This window comes from Hyperolius riggenbachi, chromosome 3 (genome assembly GCF_040937935.1).
Source record: "Hyperolius riggenbachi isolate aHypRig1 chromosome 3, aHypRig1.pri, whole genome shotgun sequence".
Lineage (NCBI taxonomy): Eukaryota > Metazoa > Chordata > Amphibia > Anura > Hyperoliidae > Hyperolius > Hyperolius riggenbachi.
In genome coordinates this window covers 192,892,517-192,915,705 of record NC_090648.1, presented here as the reverse complement: position 1 = coordinate 192,915,705, position 23,189 = coordinate 192,892,517, and the positions used below count along the sequence as shown (strand labels likewise).

At 39.4% G+C, this 23,189-nt stretch overlaps 1 protein-coding gene across 1 annotated transcript in view; it reads right to left on the bottom strand.

Moving 5' to 3' along the window:
• Positions 1-23,189, bottom strand: part of UNC13C (unc-13 homolog C) — a 784,159-nt gene that overhangs the window by 14,312 nt on the left and 746,658 nt on the right. The gene's annotated exons all lie outside the window — the stretch shown is intronic.

The following is a 23,189-nucleotide window of genomic DNA, read 5'->3' as shown; positions in this document are numbered from 1 at the left end:
AACATACAGATAAGTTAATTGGCTCCCCCTAAAAAAAAATTGGCCCTAGACTACAGTACTTACTTTACATAATATAGACATATGGCAATGGTAGGGATTAGATTGTGAGCTCCTTTGAGGGACATTTAGTGACAATATACACATATACACTGTACAGCGCTGCGTAATATGTCGGCGCTATATAAATACGAAATAATAATAATAACAGTTGTGACAGATCATAACACTTGGAATTTGTTGCTGGACAGCAGGATTTTTTTTGTAATCGGACAATGTTATTAAACTAAGTTAAATGGTGCCTATGTTTTTGACATTTAATATTTAAATTAATAGGTAAGGAGTACCCCTATACATATGTCAAACCGGGGGGGGGGTATATTTGGAGGTCCCCAGGGCTGATGAATGATGATGTGCGTCTTGTCATTGACTAGAACTAGAGGGCTTTTTATGAGGGAGCAAAAATTTTCCTCTGTCCTGCAGAGGCCTCACATGTCATAGACCATATGGTCTGGCATTGTTCAGAAGCAGTTTTACACTGACAGCCTGCATGGGTAATAAAAGAGTTAAAAAGGCGGGCAGAAGGTAATTTAAAAAATACTTAATAAAAATGAAAAATAAAAGACCAAGCAGAAACTAAGAGCTGGTTCAGACGGATGCTTGCGGAGCGTTTTCCGCCAGCGTTCGGGTCTTGGCGTTAAACACTCCCATTCAAGTGAATGGGAGCGTTTGTACCAAGCTTTCACGCGTGTTTACACGAACGCAGCGTTCGGGTCCTGATTTTTGCTAGTGTTCGAGCTGCCCCTGGAAGCGACATGTAGCTTCCAGGAGGGCGGCCAACCACAACGGCTAATGTCCCCCTAGGGGAAGAAAAAAATGCGACCTCATCAAAACGTGACGCAAAGGCTACTGAAAGCCTGACCATGCAGCCGCCGCAACGCCCCTAAATGCAATGCCATGCAGACGTCCGTCTGAACCAGCCCTAAAAAAGAGCTAGTGACGTAGTTGGCAATAAATGATGAGTAGAGCTAAAAAAAACACTAGAAATCACCCAACAGTAAACCTAAAAACAGCTTTCTAAAGCCATTTATTTTAACAAGCCAAATGAATCAAGAGTGGAACCGGCATCACAAGTGTTAAAATGTTAGTTGGATCACAGCTGGTAACCTGTGTGCAATGCAATATTAAAAGAAAAAAACTAGCTGCATACAAGTTTTAACACCTGCAGTTGATTCAAAACACAGGTGTCATTTTCTCCCTTGAATAGATACTCATTATATGAGTTTTGTCAAATATTCAAAACAAAAAGTAAATCTAGATAAAATTGAAATCACTGAAATGTATAGTTAAACTTTCTAATGGAAACAGTTTATTTTGAAATAATTACCATGCTGTCCTTCAAGGTCCTTTGCATAAGTAGAGAATTGTCACTATCAGTAGCAGGAATGCAGTTAGTGGGTTAAAGAGCAGGGCATCCCATACTCTGAATAGTGGATAATAAAGGTCCTGATAAATGAGGTCAGATTTCTCAGTCCGCTTCTGCTCATTACAGATTAATCCACCCATGAAGTTCTGGTACAAGTGGAGCCGTCCACTCTTATCTTATCCCTGGCAACATATCTCAGTAAGCTGGACTTAACAAGTTCTTTTTATTTTGATGATGATACTAATTCAAGAAGTGGTACTCAGCCTCAGCCAGATTTTCATTCTCAGCAGTTTATCATGGTCAAAGAAATATATTTAGCCTATGATGCATGAGGAAGTCAAGACATTTGGCCTGCTGGATCCCAAAGCATAACAATGCTACAAGCATAATCAAACTAAAGCTGCTGACTTGAGATGGCCAATGAGATGCAAATAATTTTGAGTTGATGCAGCATTATGCAATTTTTGTACGCACATTTATGCAGCTTGAAAATTAATGAATCAAATCCTGCTGAGGTAAAAGGCAATTGGTCCATTTTAAAGCTGCATACATTTGCATATAAAATGTGCATAATCCTGCATTAACTCAAATTATTAACATCCAAGTGACCATCTCTCTCTCTCTCTATCTCTCTTTCTCTCTCTCTCTCTCTCTCTCTCTCTCTCTCTCTCTCTCTTCCTCCTCTCTCTCTATATCTCTCTCTCTCTCTCTCTCTCTTTCTCCTCTCTCCTCTATCTATCTATCTATCTATCTATCTATATATATGTATATATATATATATATATATATATATATATATATATATATATATACTTACAACCCATTCGATTTATACAACTTTTCACCCAAACACAGTTGTCTCCATATGGGAAATTTACGGCACTGTTTTAGTATATTTCTGCAGTTACATGCCACAGTATTGTATAAACTGCTGAACGTAATTTAAAACAAATAAAAAACACATTGAAAGCAACCAAAAACCATTGTGTATTGCTAATGGCCAAATGCAGAGTTGTCTAAAAGTAAATCATTTATCCATGCTTCTCTATGTATAAAACATGACTGAATTTACAAACAAGTCATTTGTGTGTGTATATATATATATATATATATATATATATATATATATATATATATATATATCTATGTTAGAATTGTGCATTTGCCAAAGCTTTCTTTGCTGTTGTATGCATTTTTGCTGTCTTGTCTGTGGAGAAAAGTGTATTTGTCTTGCTGTATTTTAAAGTGTAAAATTATCCTGTTCTATTATGCCGTATCAGCAAAACCCAAATGAGTAATAACTAAAGCCTTTTTCTGCTAAAGCTACGATCCAAATCCCTACAGTGACACAAAAGCATGAAAAATACTGGTTACACTAAAACAAACCACAATTGACCAATAAATGTAGACATAAAATATGCCACACGTGAAGCATGACCATATATATAAAGCAGGCAAAAATGTATAAATCTGTTTTACGATCATGTACCTCATTTTTATATGATATCCCTTGAGTTGTGACACTTCAAGGATGAGTATACTTAGATGACATTGTATTTACTATATATAATGTTATTCTTGCACTGCCCCTGCTCAGCTTCCTCCAATATCTGTTTCCAATGAAAGGTCATAGGTTAGGTACCTGGTTATGGGAGATATTCCACACTTATAAATAGGGCAAATTCCAGCTGCTAAATACTGTGACCTGCTCTCTAGCTGTAGCATCATATTATCTATGGCTACTCAATCAGAATAAATGGGGTGCTGTATACATAGCATTTTAAAGTGACCCTGTGGTGGGTCACAGTGTTCCTATCTGACAGTGAGATACTAGAGGGCTGTTGTCACAAACAGGGCTTTTTTGTATAACTCCCACTTTCCAATACAGGTGTGCAGGGATAACCACAAATGCCGATTTCTGATTCCACAGAAATTCCGATTTCCGCCAATGCCGATTACCAATTCCGTGGATTTTCCGAGTAGTATTTTTTTTGTCATTTTTCCATTCTCTGATTGGCCAAATACTTCCGAGTTGACTCTGTATTCTATTATTGGTCCAATGCTTCCCAGTTCTGTGATTGGTCTAAAATTACTGAGTTGCAGTAATACAGTATTTCCAATCCCATTTCCGAGTTCCGTTAACCAAATAGTGTTTTTTTTAGTCAATTTTTGCATTGTCTGATTGAACAAATACTTCTGAGTTGACTCTGCATTTTCTGATTAGTTCAATGCCTCAGAGTTCTGCGATTGGGCTAAAATTACCGAACTGCAGTAATGCAGTATTTCCGCAAAAATCCAATTTCCGAGTTCCATTTTGTGATTTACAAGTTCCGATTGGAACTGAAGAAATTTCAATTTTCTGAAAAATCCAAATGAGCATCCTTACAGGTATCCCCTGCTGGTGCTCTGCAGGTAGCTACCAGTGACAAGGTATGAGCATTCCATGGTAACAGCTTGTACTTGTAGTAACAGATGATGCCGTTAACATGTGTATTCATTATGTACTACAGCATCTAGACACCCCAGGAACCTACACCAGGATTTTATTCATAGATTGCAGCTCTGCATTTAATACCATAATTCCATCACTTCTATACAGCAAACTCTCCCAGCTACACATACCTGAATCTATCTGCAAATGGATAACCAATTTCTTAACCAACAGGAGACAGCAGGTCAGACTTTGGAAACACACATCCAGCTCTCTGACAGTCAGTACTGGTGCACCCCAGGGCTGTGTGCTTTCCCCACTGCTCTACTCACTTTACATCAATGACTGCATCTCCACAGATTCATCTGTTAAGGTTCTGAAGTTTGCAGATGACACAACAGTAGTTGGTCTCATACAAAACGGGGACGAGTCTGCATACAGGCATGTGGTGGGACAGCTTTCCTCCTGGTGCAGCAGCAACAACTTGGAACTAAATGCTCTCAAAACCATGGAGATGATAATAGACTGTAGGAGATCTCCCCCCAGCACCTCCCCTTAATCATAAGAATACCAATAAAAAAGAACTGAAAATGAACAATTCTCACCTTGCTTACTGCCACTTTACTAACATACTTGACTTGTAATATACATACTGTCTGTCCTTCCTTGTATTGTTTTTGTTTATGTTTGCGTTTGTTAAGCAACTGCCAAGACAAATTCCTTGTAAGTGCAAACTTACTTAGCAAAATAAATTGATTCTTATTCTGAACCTGTATTGGCACATGCTGAGGTTTCTTTTTTCCCACCTGCCTTGTTCTCTAGTTGTCATTGCATTAATTCCATTAGTGCTCCAACACAAACACTGCAAGAGAAGGAGGGCAACATAAGGAGCGATGTAGATTGTAGGACAGTGACTGGAGTGCACACTGGCAGGTGAATTTCCTGGCTTCGGGGATCACCATGGGGATATGGTGCAGTTTTTTCTTAAAATTTTCTTAGAGAGGGCCCATGATTTTCATAAATAGTACACTTCAGCGCGAATTCACTTGTGTCCACCACCGAAAACACCATAAAAGTAATACGCTTACCAGATTATCACAGACCTTAACTACAGGGTCTGCAATATGGCTTAATGAGGTCAGCAGCAGGTATCTTCGCAGCCGGCCTCCTCTCCAGACAAGCCGAGCAATCTAATCCTCAATTGCAGTGTTTCACCAAAAATGAGGCATGCAAAGAGACAAACGCACATCTAAGCGTATCTACAGCGATTTTAATAACTCATTTAAAAAAACATAAAAGTTTTTAAAAGTCACTCACATCTGGGCCCTTATGACAGGGACCCACAAGGAAAAACAGCACTTAAAACATAGGACGCCGTCCAGCCACACGTCCGCCTCGTCCGACCGGTTTCACTGTCAAAGTTTCATCAGGGACTAGGTTTATGTTTGCGTTTGTTAAGCAACTGCCAAGACAAATTCCTTGTAAGTGCAAACTTACTTAGCAAAATAAATTGATTCTTATTCTGAACCTGTATTGGCACATGCTGAGGTTTCTTTTTTCCCACCTGCCTTGTTCTCTAGTTGTCATTGCATTAATTCCATTAGTGCTCCAACACAAACACTGCAAGAGAAGGAGGGCAACATAAGGAGCGATGTAGATTGTAGGACAGTGACTGGAGTGCACACTGGCAGGTGAATTTCCTGGCTTCGGGGATCACCATGGGGATATGGTGCAGTTTTTTCTTAAAATTTTCTTAGAGAGGGCCCATGATTTGCAGTTATGACCCTGTGTCTTATGATAATAAGGTGAGAAATCTGACTGTAGAATTGTGATGTTTGTCTGACCTCTTTACTGGTGAAGGGACCAGGTAATTAAGTCATGAGGGGTGGATGGGGGTGTGGCCAAGGAAAGAAAGAAAGGATTGTCAAGGGTTAGCCAGAGATCCAGCAGGAGTGGAAGTGTGTGTCACGGGTGTTTTGAACAAGGATGTCCAGCCAAATATTGGCATTCACCAAGACTCAAAGTTAGCTTAACAAAGATGCCGTGGTGTAGCCATATAGGGGATGCAGAAGTTGCAAATGTACCAGGGCCTCCTTCAAAGACGATAATAGATTTTCATTTGTGTTAAGCTGGTAATAAAGATCTCTGTATGTACTTTGAATAGTTCTAGGATGTGTTCACACTATTAATACTATGCTCATTGCATAGGGCAATCACCCTGCATGTTAACTCACTGCCCATACAACTGTATGGACTTGTTTACACCTATGCATTGTAATAGATTGCATTATCCTAGCTTACTGTATTCAGAGAGGTCTGTATAATGTATTAGAATGTGTGCACATTAAGCAGACTTAAAAATATAAATAGTATGTGAGTTATAATGCACACAGTGTGCATAGCAGTACACACACATTATAATGTGCATGATACACAATGGTCTCAGAGTGAACACAGCCATAATCATTAACAAACTGCACACCTCCCTTCTTTACACCTTTCTGATATTGCGGCTGTCCTTGGGAGATTTGGCGCTCCCCATCAATCATGTGTAGAGTGCTTGATGGAGTTCTTAGCTATGCCACTGTAGAGATGGTCAATGAGATGCTAAAAGTCCTGGCTTAAAGGACACCCTTGGTGAAAATAAACAAATTAAATAAACCATTCTATCTATCCTCCTTCTCCTAAAAATGACTTTTTAAGATAGTCCACAATTTTATGTTATATTTATATCTACTTTTTAAAATTTTACTGTTTTATTGTTTTTGCTCAATGACACATTCATTGAAGTATGCCAGAGCTAAAATCTATGAACTATCAACCCTTTTTATCTCTCCCTTGCTCTCAGAAGCAATTTTCTGCTAGGAGAGTGTTTTATAGTTGTAATTTCTTATCAGTGAGGGTCACACTGTAGTCTGACCCACCCCTGACTCAGACATGAACTGCCACCTACATACCTGAGGTTTAACTTTTTCAGGCAGAGAAAGAAAAAAAGGAACACAGCATAGTTATTTGTGTACTAGGCACTGTACATACACATATCTATCTCATCATGTCACATGTCACCTCGCGTATCGTTTAACCATTTATGCCATGCGGACGTGAGCTTCACGCCCGCAAAGGCAGCTGCTAGAGCTGCAGGGGCATGATAGTCACATCCCTGCAGCTTGGGGGGCTATGCGGGTCGATCGTGCGGTCAAATGCCCGCGATTGCAATGTTTCCAAGTGCAGGGGGGATTGGCTGCAGGGGACAAAAGTCTCCTGTGCCAATCCAAGCATGTCCTTCGAGAATAAACACTGTTTTCGTTCAAAATAAGTGTATATTCATAAATAGAGTCGCTATGCTGCTTTCCATCGCTTTCCACAACCCGATCGTTAGATTTATGAATGGGAACTTTGTTCCCCTTCATTAATCTTCCCGCAGCCCACCCGTGATGCAGGCTTCCATTGAAACCTGCGTCACTTATCTAGTAACAATGTGGCAACACATTGTTTCCTATGTAGCGTAGTTGTACGCTACATAGTATTTTGCTCAGTGGGGACATCTTGTGGCCAAATAGTAAAATTACATCTACAGACATTAGGGAATAAAAAAAAATAATATGTATGTCAGGAGGGCATTATTATTATAAATGTATGGGCTAAAAATTAGCGATGGATGTAAAACTGAAAAAATGTACCTTTATTTCCAAATAAAATATTGTCACCATAGATTCTACTAGGGATATCATTTTAATGTTGCAATAACCGGGACAAATGAGCAAATAAAATGTGTGGATTTTAATTACGGGGGATTGGCAGCATGGCCGTTGGACGCCGTTCCCGTCTCGCTTCCAGCCTGGAGGCGAGACGGGAACGGCGTCCAACGGCCACCGAGCGCGCGACGGAGGTCTATTGAGACAGGAGGGTCCTGGAGCCTGCCAGCCTGGCCAGCATACGGGGGAGAGCCCGTTTATAAATTACTCTGAGTGCAGAATCTTTTATGGACATGTGAGTGCATCTGATTTTTATAAATAAATAGTTTTAAACGTTACCACGCTATGTGGAGTCTTCTCTATTGAGGTATATGGATGCAAACAGAGTATATACTTCGAATCTGAGAAGAAAAACAGAGGTTATATCTGCCTGAGAGGTGGGGGACGACCAGGGAACTGTCCCAAAGCGCATATAGACCATTTGTTGGTCTCATAATTGCGGTGAGTGACACACAAAGGGTGCTGGTGGAGGTCCCTTAGAGTTGTGAAGAGATACAGGCTTGGTCTTATCAACTGTACAGTCCCCTTGGTGGAGACATTCTTTAACACAGAGACTTTTATTAATTGCATGTTCTTACATACCTTGACAATGTGGTTTTATTTAATACAATGTGGATTATGGTGATTCTACTGTGAGCGCTACCTCTTATGCGGAGCATTTAAATTATGTCCCTATCACAATTTTTGCCGCCAATATTTTATTTGGAAATAAAGGTGCATTTTTTTCAGTTTTGCGTCCATCCCTAATTACAAGTCCATAGTTTATAAAGTAACAGTGTTGTACCCTCCTGACATAAATATTTAAAAAGTTCAGTCCCTAAGGTAACTATTTATGTATTTTTTGTTATTGTACATTTTTTTATTTTTTTTTAATTACAAAAAAATAAATAAATTGGGGAGTGTGGGAGGTAATGAGTTATTTTTTCGTGTAAAAGTAGTGTATTTGTATGTGAAAAATGCTTTAGGGTGTAGTTTTATGATTTGGCCACAAAATGGCCACAGTAACATTTTATTTATGCGACCTGCAAGCGTCCGGAAGGACGCTTGCAGGAAGTACAAAGAGGCTAGGAATTTTTTTTTCTTCACAATGATCGCTGCTTCTTGTAGAAGCAGCGGATCATTGCGGGGGCTTAGATCAACGAACAGGAATGGATTTTCCCGTTCATTAATCTCCGGGCGAGCGGGCGGCGGCGTGCATGCAAGTGGGAGTGTGGGCATAAGCGAGCGGGAGCGCGGGCAGCGTCGGGAGCGTGGGAAGTACGGATTTCTCCGTCCCTGGTGGTAAAAGGATGAAAAAAAGGAACGGAGAAATCTGTACTGGTGGGGGTAAAGTGGTTAAGGCAACCTGTTGCCAGCTGCAGTTCTTTGAAATGTTTCATGTCTGTCAAGTTAGGAACAAAAACGGAAAGGGCCAAGGCGTTTTCATGGGTTTGATGGAATGAAGATTCAGATTTTGGACACACTAGAGTACATATTTACTTTCAATTTCCTCCATGTTATTACATAGCTTAAATATGAGTGTAGGCTATAGTGGAAACTGTACAGATTGTGTTGTTGTAAACACCATCCTATATTTGGGCACTGCAGCAGTGTTGCCAATTTATACCTTTAATTACTAAAACATGAATTATACAGTTATTGCGGCTGGCTAGATTCAATTTAGGCACTGATTGTATGTAATTAACAAGAGATCCTGAATAACATAAATATGTCAGTAATTAAAGGGAGAAACTGGGAACACTCCAAATGAGTTATTCAAAATGTCCATACAAAGAGCCAGGTAATTTTTTTCCACCACAACATTACACTATCTGCTATGGCAGACTTAGTTGAAACAAGTTACTTTATCAAATAAATGAACTGCTACATACCCAAGCACTTATTTCTTACTGACAGATTAATCTTTAAAAAAAACAAAAAACTTTCAGGCTATTATCCTTTCATGATCTATAGCTAAAGTGCAATAAACTTTTTTCCCTTTTACAATGGCTATTCTTTGTAAGCATCACAATACCAAAATCATTAACTCCTAAAACAGGAGAACCATTTACAAAATGAATAAACAGATAAAGTGCAGAGTATCTGTTTGGGTAATGGTTAGCTGTGCCTTTCTGTCTATGGTGCCCTTGAACTCCCCTCAGTGATAATGTTGATGCCTTTGGACAGGAAACAAGCGGCACAGTTGTGGTGTATGGAAGTATTTTCTCTATTTTAATGTCTTGCCAATGCAGTTGAAAGAGTGTGATATGATATCATAGAGCTTTGCAATAACATTATCAGAGTTCAAGTAAAAACAGAATATGGAAATATTATGTGCTGTTTTAAAGGCAGTTTACAGATAATTAAGACATAAATAACTTCAAATGTACTAGCCTGAAGTAAACATATTTGCAAACTGAACCACGGAGGAAAAATAAATATTTATCTGGAAGCCGTGCATTAATTTGTGGCATGTCAACAGTAAGGCAGACTGATTTTCTGGTGCACAGAAAGCCTAATGAATCCTATCCTGAAACCTTAACTAAAAGAATTTTTGTTGTTGGCCACAGCAGTCATCCAGACTCCATCTTCTGTTCTAAGTGGATACTAGAAAATGCAAATGTGAAAGCAGTTACTAAGGGCATCAAACACACTGGCTTCAATTCACTAAGACATGTGCTGCAAAATAGTAAATGGTCGGTAAAATATCATATTTGGTTTTTTTTAATTTTCTTAGGAGAAATAAAATACTATTCTCTGTACTCCTTTTCTAAATCATTTGTAAGACTACATCATCAATCAATATGAGTTGTTTTTTTTTCCAGCTGATTCTTCACTTTGATCAAATCTGGCAAAATCCATTACTCCCAGCATATATGACTGGCAAATGTTTTATTTACTTTCAACTACAACTTCTCAGTTAAAAGTGTTATTGGACTTGTAGGAAGATCTGTGTGTCCAAGCAGGAGTGGACTGTAGGGATAGCTATGACCACATTGTGTTGGATGTTCAATAGATTTCTGCAGAAATGTAGTGAAGATGAGAATACAATGTGAAATCAATTCACTACTGATCTGTTTTTTTATTCAGACAGGATAGGGATTGGTCAGTTTGCCATATAGGATGCTTATCAACTCCTGTTTTCCTAGCTTCACTTATTATAACCTGCCCCCCCCCCCCCCCCCAAAAAAAAAAAATGTGTACATCTGCAAATATTTGTATATTATATAAGATCATCTATTCTGTCATATTTTGTCCTAAACTACAAAGCCAACATAGATATCTAGAAAACACATTTTTTTTTTACTCTAGAAATGCACAAAGGACAACTTGGGGGACACAAATCTCATGCTGAAAATAGACCATTTTCCCATGAGCTTAGGCAGGGTTTCCTTATGGAAGGGGTAGTAATGGTGCTTTGGTGATTTCCTCACTCTGAGTGACATTAACAATTATACTTCCTAAGGATTTTAGTGACTGTGTTTTGTTGTTATGAGTATATTCTTTGTGCTTGTGAGTAGAAAATGAGGTTAGCTTTTTCATGGATCAAAATAGCTTCAGTTTGGAAGAGAATGAACTTGAACATGATAAACTTGTTGAACTTGTTTTCCAACCATATAATGAAGTACGTATGCAGTGTGACAGTGTTTCCAGCTAAAAACATTATGTATAAAATATCGCCTGTTATCTCAACTGTCTCCAAACTCCAAAACACATCTAATGGGAGTTTGGATAGTCTGACTTGTACGTTTAAAAAAAGCTCATGTGTAAAGGCGTAGCAATAGGAAATGCAGAGGTTTGCCACTGCACCGGGGCCCCTGGATCAGTAAGGCCCACCAAGGGCCCTCCCTCAACCTCAGTATTTGCTCTTCAATGGTGTTGTGATGCTAATGATCCCTTCTACATATGGATTGAATGGTGGTAATCATTAACAAACTGTCCCCCTCCTCTACTTACACCTCTCATACTGTGAATATCCTTGGCAGGTTTTGTTGCACCATATGAATTGTTATGTAGCGAATGCTTGGGGGCCTAATGTAAAAGTTGCACACAGCCCACAGCTCCTTAGCTACCCCACTGATCATGTCCCAACAGTAAAGCACTGGTGGGCAGGAGCAAGACATGTAAGAGGAGACCTGGTATCTTCTCTTTATTAAAAGAGAAACATGGCATAAATCAAGGTACATGTGCACTAAGAACTTGTGTTACTTTTAGACATGAGCTGTATTTTTAATGCAACAGATACAGGTGTAGAAGAAAGGATTGTTCAGAAATTCTACATAGGTAATGAGAATGGGATCAACTAATGTAAATTCAAGTTGAGAGAAGATGTAGCTACCTGTTGGCACTTTTTTTCAGAATAGTAAAAAGATTGTAGGAAGCAAGAAAAGCATACAATTAAACGTCAATGCATAGGCAAAGCTTGAAGAAGAGAATATGTTAAGGAATTTTCAAGACCCCATCATTCAAATTGTTTTCTTTTTGTTCACAATGCTTTTCATGCATCTTCCAGTCCTCATTCAGTAAAGAAGAATTTCTGCTAGAGAACTCGCTCAACACCTGAAGGCAAAAAATACACTGAGGCTTTCATCTCAATGTAGCAAATGCAGCTCACAGCATAAAACGTACTCTGTCTAGTCTGTTTCCGTTCAACAGGATAGAGTTCTTACTCTGCTCTATTTAAAGAGACACTGAAGCGAAAAAAATATATGATATAATGAATTGGTTGTGTACTATGAATAATTACTAGAAGATTAGCAGCAAAGAAAATATTCTCATATTTTTATTTTCAGGTATATAGTGTTTTTTCTAACATTGCATCACTCTATAATATGTGCAGATTACACAACACTCAGCATTCAAAATGAGTCTTTCAGAGCAGTCTGTGAAGTAATGAACTCTCCTCTGGCAGAGGAAAAGTAAACAGTTCAATTACAGTTGAGATAATAAAAGTCAGTCGTGGAGAGGGCTGTTATCTAAGTTAGTCGGAGAGCTTAATAGCTTTTTTTGCATAGAGATAACAACTGGAGTTTCTTAACTCTTCCTGTACTGGAAACAATTAGACTGATGTATCTGATCTTAATGTTTTTTTTCTTAGCTGTACTACACATACAAATCATAATATAATCATTTTTTTTTCGCTTCAGTGTCTCTTTAATGAGACTGGTGGACTTATTCTTCTAGTTTTGGAAGCTAAAACAGGTGCTTCTGAATAATTAGTTAAAGAGAATCTGTATTGTTAAAATCGCACAAAAGTAAACATACCAGTGCGTTAGGGGACATCTCCTATTACCCTCTGACACAATTTCGCCGCTCCTCGCCGCATTAAAAGTGGTTAAAAACAGTTTTAAAAAGTTTGTTTATAAATAAACAAAATGGCCACCAAAACAGGAAGTAGGTTGATGTACAGTATGTCCACACATAGAAAATACATCCATACACAAGCAGGCTGTATACAGCCTTCCTTTTGAATCTCAAGAGATCATTTGTGTGTTTATTTCCCCCTGTTCTCATGCACTGAAGTTTCAGGCTGCTTGTTTCTTCCTGCAAACAGCTTTGCCCTTGTCTGTAATTCTTCAGTATGTGAAAGCCCAGCCAGCTCTGAGGACGATTTATCCAGCTTGTAAAAGATAAGAGAGAAGAGAGAAGCTGCTCTAATCCTAAATAACACACAGGCAGTGTGCAGAGAGGGGCCTGGAAGGGGGAGTTCATATCAGAACCACAACACTGAACAACTTGGCAGCCTTCCAGACACAGGCCGACAAGTCTGACAGGGGAAAGATACATTGATTTATTACAGAGACAGTGATAGTATAAAGTGCTGCAGTAAGCCAGAACACATTAGAATAGCTTTTTGAACTTGTAGGATGATAAAAAACAGGATGCAATTTTTGTTACGGAGTCTCTTTAAGCTTTATTTCCAACTTCAAGTTGTAACAGGAAAGGTAGAATCAAAATACCTTTAAGTATTCATAAAAGAGGAGTTTAATGTAAAGCCAAATGGGAGCGTACAATAGTTTTGATTTTTACTTTATACCTTATGCACTGGTGGTATTAACCCAGGTGCTTGAACTATGCAGCAGCTAAGAGTATCCTGTACCAATACATATATAGTACGTATACATTCCCTTTAACTGTGGAGGTTGTTGTTATGCCGGTGGGGGCTGTTATTATTACCAAATCCCCTACCCCCTGCATATTTTATGTTTTTCTGCCCCGCAACCTGGCATAAAACTGATTGTTTGCACCATTTAAAGCGGTTTAACACCCAGCATTACAACTTTGCTTTAAAAGATTGCTTACAGCTTACAAACTATTATGCCAGATTTTTTTTTAAGCAGAAATGCACTGAATGGGTTAAACATGACATTTTAGTGTTGGATTTAACTAGGAATCCGCATCGGTTCTTATCTGTAGTTACAAATGTATCTTTATTTGATATACAAATAGACCTTTGAAAAGCCTGCTGGGGAAGCCCTCTTTGTTCTCTCAGAGCAGTGTTTGTTTGTTACATTGTAGATAGATACATTTGTAACTAAACAAGCAAGCACGAGGAGCATTTCTAGCTAAATGCAGCACTAAAATGTCATGTTTAATCCATTCAGTGAATTTCTGCTAAAAAAAAAATCTGGCATAATAGTTTATAAGCTGTAAGCAATCTTTTAAAGCAAAGTTGAAATGCTGGGTGTTAGACCACTTTAATTGACAGAACATACAATTTTGGAAAAAAAAGAAGGAAGATCCGCTTATTCTGGCATAAAAAGTCAGATCTTTATTGAAAGATAAATGTGCTGGACTTGCAAGTTAGCTCACGCGTATCGGAGCCTCACAATCGCTCCTTAGTCATATGATTAAAGAGCGATTGTGAGACTCCGATACGCATGAGCTAACTTGTATGTCCAGCACATTTATCTTTCAATAAAGATCTGACTTTTTATGCCAGAATAAGCGGATCTTCCTTCTTTTTTTTTCTACTGTCTGTGGGGATTAACTGCCCGTGGTCCTACTCCGGGCAACATTGGTGGGGTAGGGAGCGGTGTTCATCTTCTCTATAATCGTCTATACAATTTTGAACACGCATTATTTTGTTGTTGTAAAGCAAAGAAAAATAGGACAAGATAACTGAAAACTTCAGAGTGCATAACAATTCCCCTCCTCCTTTCCCCCAAGTCAATATTTTGTGAAGCCACCTTTTGTTGCAATTAAAGTTGCGAGTGGCTTTGGATAAGTGTGTCTATGAGGTTGCCAAACCTTGCCACTGGGATTTTTGCCCGTTTCTATAGACAAAACTACTCCAGCTCCTTCAAGCTAGATGGTTTTCACTTTTGAACAGCAATCATCAAGTCTAACCACATATTCTCTATTGGATTGAGATCTGGGCTCTGACTAGGCCATTCCAACACATGTAAATGTTTCCCCTTAACTACGTAAAAGACAACTGAAGTGAGTGGTATATGGAGGCTGCCATATTTATTTCCTTTTAAACAATACCAGTTGCCTGGCAGCGCTGCTAATCTATTTGGCTGCATTAGTGTCTGAATCACACCATAAACAAGCATGCAGCTAATTTTCAGACCTGACAATAATGCAATAATGTCAGAAACACCTGATCTGCTGCATGCTTGTTCAGGGTCTAGGGCTAAAAGTATTAGAGGAAGAGAGTCAGCAGGACAGCCAGGCAACTGGTATTGCTTAAAGGGAATTAAAATGGTAGCCTCCATATACCTCTCACTTCAGATGCCCTTAAAGGACCATAGGCTTACACCCCCTAGTGACCAGGCTATTTTTGACAAATTAGTGCTCTACAGCTTTAATAGCTCTCTGCAAAGCCATACAACTGAGCACACAAATGAATCCCCTCCCTCCTTTTCTGCCCACCAACAGAGATTTCTGTTGGTGGGCTCTGATTTTGTTTTTTTGATTAATTTAATTGTTATTTTTTTAATTGCAGCGCTGTACAATGTAAATATACGGCGGTTTTGCTATGTAACAGTCTGGCAGACTGTTGACGGAGCTGAGCTCTGTCATTGAAGCGGGGATACACGCACATAGGTGCTCGCGATCCCCTGCAATCCCCGCCCACCGCTCTTGATGCCTTTTGGCGTTACGCGGTCCTGGGGCTGCAACCTTTCCACCGCCTTTTGGCATTAGGTGGTCGGTAAGGGGTTAAACCACTCAAGTGTTTCTTTAGTGGTATTCTTTGGGTGTGTCACAGTCTCAAATCACTGGCAAACTGACACAGATTTTGCCCAAGAATATTACCTGTAGGAGTGTGCCTTTCCATGTGACAACTGATCACAGAGGCAAAGTTTAAGATACCAGAAATATTAAGATATTGCACAGAAGGACATTGAACTGTACTGAAGTATGTCATTTAATACCCTCCTCCAGCCACCATTTTGGTCACCATAATAAAACAAACCAAGAGAAACATTAACTTATTTATACTATTATGCCTACAAAGGTAAACAAAGCATCTAACCTACCACTTCATTTCCAGCAAAGTTACTAATTGTCCAAAACATCTTGGCAATTAGTGGCTCCACTATCAAGTCTGTAGCCAATCACATATTTGTATACCGCTGTGCTATTTGGTGGCTTTATGTACTCCTTGAGTGAAACTTCAAATGATGCTGCCAAGCCTAGTAGCAGCATGCGTAGGGCAGGTGTAGTACGCTTGTTGTATGCTGCAACTCTGAAGGCCACTATTTTTCCCTCTGCACAGCAGGAACTGCAGCCATTCTTTTGGAATATGCCGCAGAACTGAGCGCGTCCCAGTGGCTGCAGCTCTTGAGCGATTTGAGTCCGACAGGAGAAAAGCGCTATATAACTGTTCGGATTATTATTATTATTATTATTACTAATGATATAAATATCATAACCATCTATCCTTGTTCTTGAGTAGTGCATAACAATAGCACCAGCTTTATAAAGGAGCATCTGTTGAGATTCTCGTACTCCTTTGATAAAACAGTTAATTTTAGAAACATCTATGAAAAAGTTTGTATTCTATCCTCCATCCTCCTAATTTTTCATAGCTGATGTTGACAAATTTTACCTCTTCTGTTCACAGACCAGAAGAATGATTTCAAACCTGAAACATGCATCACGTTTTGTAAAGCTTTAATTTCTGGCCATCTGGCAGAATCCTGTTTAATGGTCGGACAGGCTGGTTTTTAGGAAACAGTTGTTAAACAATGGTAAATTTACAACAACAGATGGATTAATCTGGTAAGAAATATTTGCTGTAAAAAGAAGCAGTTTGTGGAATTAAACTGGAGAGTCCAACTCTCTATAGGCAATTGTCAGATGAAGGATTGTATTTTTAACACTTTACCTTTCTAACACAAATAAGTATCCATCAACCCCTCCATAATCCTATCTAGTGATGTACCTAAGAGGAACTTGGTAAAAGTATTTTACTTACCTGGGGCTTCTTCCAGCCACCTGTAGTCTGTCAGCTCACTTGATTTTCTCCCAGTTCAATTAGCTATGCCGCCATCAGCCCCAAGAATTCCACAACACATCTTAGTCGCAGACAAATGTGCATACCGCCCAATCTTGCTCCAATGACCAAGAGCGTTAATAGAGGGAGCGTGCAGCCTAGAACGGCACAAGTGCAGTGGTCTGCAACCCAACAGAATCATGGACTTCATAGCAGCTCAGTGGGTTGGACCAGGAGGACATCAAGGGAGCTGATAGATTATATGGGTATGGTGGAAGCTCCACATTAAGTACACTGCATATCCTCAAATATAAGTCGACCTGGTGTATAAGTTGACTCCAGTATTTGACCCTCTTAAGCTGGAAGGCAAAGTTAATGGGGGTAATGACTGCACTGCATACAGTATTGCAGCCATTACCCCTCCTGTCCCTTAAGTGCAGCCAAAAACTCCCCCAGGCCCTCAAGTGCAGCATTTATTCACCCTCCTTCCTGCAGCCCAGTATTTTTTCCCCTGCCCCTTTCATTGATAAAGGAAATGCCAAGAAAACACAAGTCTAAAAGTCTTGGCCACAACAATTAACAAGAAAGTGTTAACACTGGGAAAATTGCTGCAAATGGGAATGCCACTAATAGTACACACATTACTCAGTGTACTTAGTGTTGCTCGTGGCTCATGTATAAGTCGACCCCTATACTTTTATTTAGCGAGTCTGACTGTATATACTCGACCATAAGTCTAAAAATTCAGGTCTATCTTTTTCTCCTGTTCCTCTCAGGTTTACTTTAAAGGGCTGGCATTGCCTCCTCTCAGGCTGAAATTATGACAAGAAGCATGCTCAGTTATGTCTTCCAGACTACATCCTTGAGCCCTGGGCCATTCCTCCCTCTCATAGGTTTGTTGACAGGCCAGACCCCTGCCGCCCACTTTGGCAATGTTGTGAGGCACTTCACACACCTTTTGAAACTATGCTACATCTCACAGGACTGAATGGGATATCAGGCAGGTGGCTGAAATAGCTCGTTCCCCCAACAAGAGAATGAGTGACAGTCACTATACACCATACATCTCTTCCAGAAAGCACAGCGGTAGGCTGACCTGCTGAGATGATGAATAAAAAAGTGAGCAAGTTTTTTGAGGGAGGAGATATGTTTGAGTACTGGAGAGGGTAACTATAGTGAAATAGTCAGAAATAAAAATTCTAACCATCTACTAAATTATACTATCCCAATATTTTGCTAATCTTGACTATGATTATTTAATCTAGAACATTAGAGCTTAAAATAGAAAATTTGGCTGTACAAGTATCCTCCCAGGGCCTTCACAGCCACTCAATGAATAATTCTATCACTGCTAAATAAATGTAAAATTATGCTCTGTAGCCACATCATTTGACACCGAAGGACAACTTCAAAGAACACAGAAAAGGATGCTTCGTACACATTCATAAAGTCAATTAAGTACTTTGGACCTGATGTAGATAACATGTTTTGAGGAGGAAATACATACCCACTGAAGTCAAATGAAAGGTGGGAGGCGCACTCGTCATCAGGAGGAACTGCCGTGTGCCCAAGCCTCAGATCCCAGCATCCATAGAATCCACTTAATAATAATAATAATAATAACTTGAAAATAGTTGCAAAAAAGGCTGGCACCACACAAAAATAGTAATGTAAAAAGATTTGCTCTTTATTTTAAATTGCCATTAAAATGACAACAATGTCAAAAATAGGCTATGGCGGCAACAGCCCGCTGTTTCAAACTGTTAAAGCTCTTTTTCAAGCTACTCAGCCTCTAAAAACTAGAACTTTTTTAGAGGCTGAGTGGCTTGAAAAAGAGCTTTAACAGCTTGAAACAGTGGGCTGTCGCCGCCATAGCCTATTTTTTGAAATTTTTGTCATTTTAATGGCAATTTAAAATAAAGAGCGAATCTTTTTACATTACTATGGCGGCAACAGCCCACTGTTTCAAGCTGTTAAAGCTCTTTTTCAAGCCACTCAGCCTCTAAAAGGATCTAGTTTTTAGAGGCTGAGTAGCTTGAAAAAGAGCTTTAACAGCTTGAAACAGCGGGCTGTTGCCGCCATAGCCTATTTTTGACATTTTTGTCATTTTAATGGCAATTTTAAATAAAGAGCTAATCTTTTTACATTCATATTTTTGTGTGGTGCCAGCCTTTTTTTGCAACTATACCCACTGAAGTGTATTTTTTAAATTACACCTTGAAGTAGTGGACCTAAGTTGCATGCACATATTGCATTTACCCCAGAAACAAATCCATTCTTAATGCTAATATTCTGCTGTTTGTCCCCTCTCTCTCCTGCCCATAAATCTGCCTTTGCACATATATAAATATTGAGCCCTATCAGCAAGGCCAGCGCACTATTTAAAGAGAACCTGAACTGAAAATAAAAAGTCAAAATAACCATACACAGCCAGGTCATACTTACCTCTTGTGTAATCTACTCCTCAATCTCTTTCTACTCTCCTGAGTCCCATTTGTCCACTGTGATTAATGGAATTCTCCTTCCTCCATTCTAAAAATGGCCATTATCCCTTAACAGCTTCCTGGTCAGCACACTGTTAAACTGTTATATCACCCACTTGAGCCATAGGAAAACATGGACATTACCTTGCACATACAGTTGTAACTGACAGCTGTTGATATATAACTGACAGCAACTGGTACATTTCAGTTCTGACAAAATGTTGTCAGAACTGGAAGGGATCATTGTAAGAAGAAAATGGTGAGCTTCTGAGAGGAACTGATGGTGAGGTAAATATGTAATATTCATTTGCAGCTACGTCCTGTGTTTATTTTAAATAATTTTACTCGCTTTAGGTTCTCTTTAAGGCATTGTAATGATCCGCGCTGCTGTCTGCAAAGGCAGACAGCTGTTTGACCATTGTTTAGGTCTGAGTGCTGCAGGTCTCTGAAACTTACAGAGTGAAGACAGGTCTCTTTTCCAGAGTTGCTCTGCTGGTGAGGAATTTGCATACACTTGTCATGCAAATTGCTTAGCTGCTTCCTTTGATGGCTTGCAGTATAAATACCTTTTGCTCCCAGAATTCCCTGCTGGTCATGATGGTTTGTTCCTGTTACTTGCCTGGAGTCTCAGCCCTCTGCTCATTGTTGGCTATTATTGCTAGCTTAGAGCAGATACCCATTGGGAGTGCTCCTTGCACTCCTGTTTAGTGCAGTCAGGATTGTGTATATTTGTACTGCCTATTCTGTCATGTCTCGTTCTTGCGATTGCGCTGTCGCCAGCGGTTGGCGGTAGCGAATTGTTCTGTCTTTCCTTTGCGATTGTCTTGTTGCCAGCGGCGGCCGACAGGAAATCGTTCTGTCTGTTGGGATCGCATTCGCCCTAGCGGTAGTGGCGGTGGTTCCTTCTGAACTCTGTCTGGGAGTGTAGGCCAGAGCTGCGGTTGCTACTGGTTACTCCTTCTGTCTGTCTTGTCTGGAACGAACGCTTGCTGTAGGCTCGGTGAGGTAACCGTTTAGCAAGCGTTTGCGTTCTCTATTCAGTTTCGTGTTACATTGGTGAGTTAGGGTTGGCGCGTTTTGTCTCTGTTGCGCTTTTCGTGCAGAGACCGCGCCATTAGCGTGTTTTGCCGCTGTTGCGCTTTTTGTGTGGCGATCGCGCTTAGCGAGTGCGTTTGTTATTTTCCTTGGTGTTCTGATCATTGTTGTTTGCTGTGTCTTTCTCGCTACACTTGTGCTCTGTCTCTACTCGGTCTTGTGTCACTGTTGGCAATCGACACTCTTGCGATTGCCTTCCCACTTGGTTTCCGCTGTTGTGTGTTCACCGTCGCCGGGTGGCGACTAGATTGGTGGACACACATACATTCTGTCTCTGTGCTCATTCTCTTTCACTGGGGGCTATCTTGCCCTGTATTGCTTCCCTTCGTACAATTCCTAACTGGCATCTGTGGCAGTACAGAGGCTTTGTTCCTCTGCACTCCACAGATCCATCTGCCGGTGGGAATTCCCCTCTACAGGTGCATTGCACCAAAGCTGGGTTCTGTCGTTTTATACGCTTGTGGAGGACTTCCGCAGTGTCAGCGCACATCTTGTGCGCTGACCACGGAGATAATTCCGCAATCGTTACAGGCATCTATTTAAACCTCCAACAGACTAGGTATTTAACATGGACCAGGTTGAAGATAAACTTTTTTTACACACATTCCACAAAATTGTTAGAGCCCTATTTCAGGATCATGTTTTTTAATGCACATAATGTTGAATATACTGTATTATTTGTAGTGCAACTTTTGTGCATTGTACTGCTGAAGTATGGAGTGCCTCAGGGTTCAAACCTATCCTCTTTGTTATTTATAAAAACACATCTTTACAATTAAAAAAAAAAATATACAAATATATAGCCAGCATTGAAATGCTGAAAACATACAACTATGTTTATTTTTCAAATCAGGCACATCTCCAACCACAAACAGCTGAGTTGTAAGAATAGTATAAAGCAGCGGGAATCACATCCCTGGAAACCATTAACTCACTATGTTCCTGCAACTCTCAAACTCTACAATTTCCTCTATCATGTTTCTTTATTATTTTTCTCCTTTTGAATTATTAAATATGAGAAGACAGCCAGCTAACCTATATGTGCTCACTTGAGAGTTTTAAGCCTTTCATATATTATAGACTTCTTGTGGTACTAAGGTTAGGATAATAATCTTACATTCCTGATCATTATGTTGAATTATACATATAAATACTCATACTAAAGGTGGCGACACACGATACAATAAAATAATCCGATTTTGAGGCAATTCGATAAAAACGTTCAGATCTCCCCAAAAAAACGAAAGCTTTTTTTTCCATTGACTGAAAAATCCAATCGGATTTCCCATTTTTTTCGATTTTAATCAAACTAGAATGCCAGATATTTTCTTCAATATTTCTAAAGATTTGATGGTGTGTGTTGGATTGTCAATTTATTAATATACACACCCTAGCAATTTTGTCAGAGTTTCCAATAATTTTTTATCATAATTGGGGAAAAATTGAACATACGTGTGTGGTACATTGGTCATATTTTTGAAATGTTACAATCAGTCAGAAAAATTGATTGCAATTCTTAAATTGAACAGATATTTAAAAGATTGTATGGTGTGTGGCCACCTTTAGTCTATATACCTAAATGTAATATGCCACTGGGTTTTTCTGTGTACATGTCCAAACCAAAGCTCCATGAATTCAACTCAAAGAATATCCTAAATAGGTGGCACTATTGGAACTTGTGGAGGAAGAACCTCGCAACCCCACTTGTAGCATGGCAAACCCCAGGTGGAGGAAAGTTTCATTTCTAATCATGGTTCATAATAAACAGAGGCAGAAGATCTCACCACCATGCTTTGCTTGGACTCATACTAGTGAATTAATAGATACAAGAGGTGTATAACAGTATCAGCGAATTTTTTGACTAGTAGGTGGTGTTGCTGTTTGTGTTCAGGCGAATTCTAATGTTGTCTTGAGTATTGCCCAAGAACCAGTGCTTCAATAGGCAGCGCTTCTTTCGTGGAGATGATATCCATCTCTCTCCTCCCTATCCCAGCTTATTAATGAGCCACTCCACAGATCTTTTGCTATTTATGCTTGAGAAAGCATCCCTGCCAATGTTGTAAGTATAAGGTCTTCTTCTATTGTACAGATTAAGCCCTGTGAAGCAAATAGTGTTTACTTAACAAATGTTTTACAAGACAGTGTATAAGCAGCTTACCTTAAAAAGAAAAATCAATACACTCTTCAACTGCAGCGTGACATAGTTAAAGATAAAATGAGAACTTGGCATTATGACTCTAGATCCACTACTATCTCTGGGCACTGACTAGGAACTATTAATTAGTGACAGTACAATTAGAAGACACTTCAGCACAGGAAACAATGTAATGACTTTGAAAAAGACACAAAAATATTGATAACTTTGGAACTTAAGACATAGCTAAAGATGTGCATAAACACACTGCTGGAATTGTTTGATTTGTGAAGGGCAAATAAAATGAACTCTAGAACAGAAGTGCTGTGTATGTATTTCCACTCAATTGTCAAAGGTAAAATGAACTGAACGGAATACAGAGACTGCCTTCTTTATTCTTTCTTTCAAAATGTCAGACTGCCATGATGATTTTTTTTTTTTGCT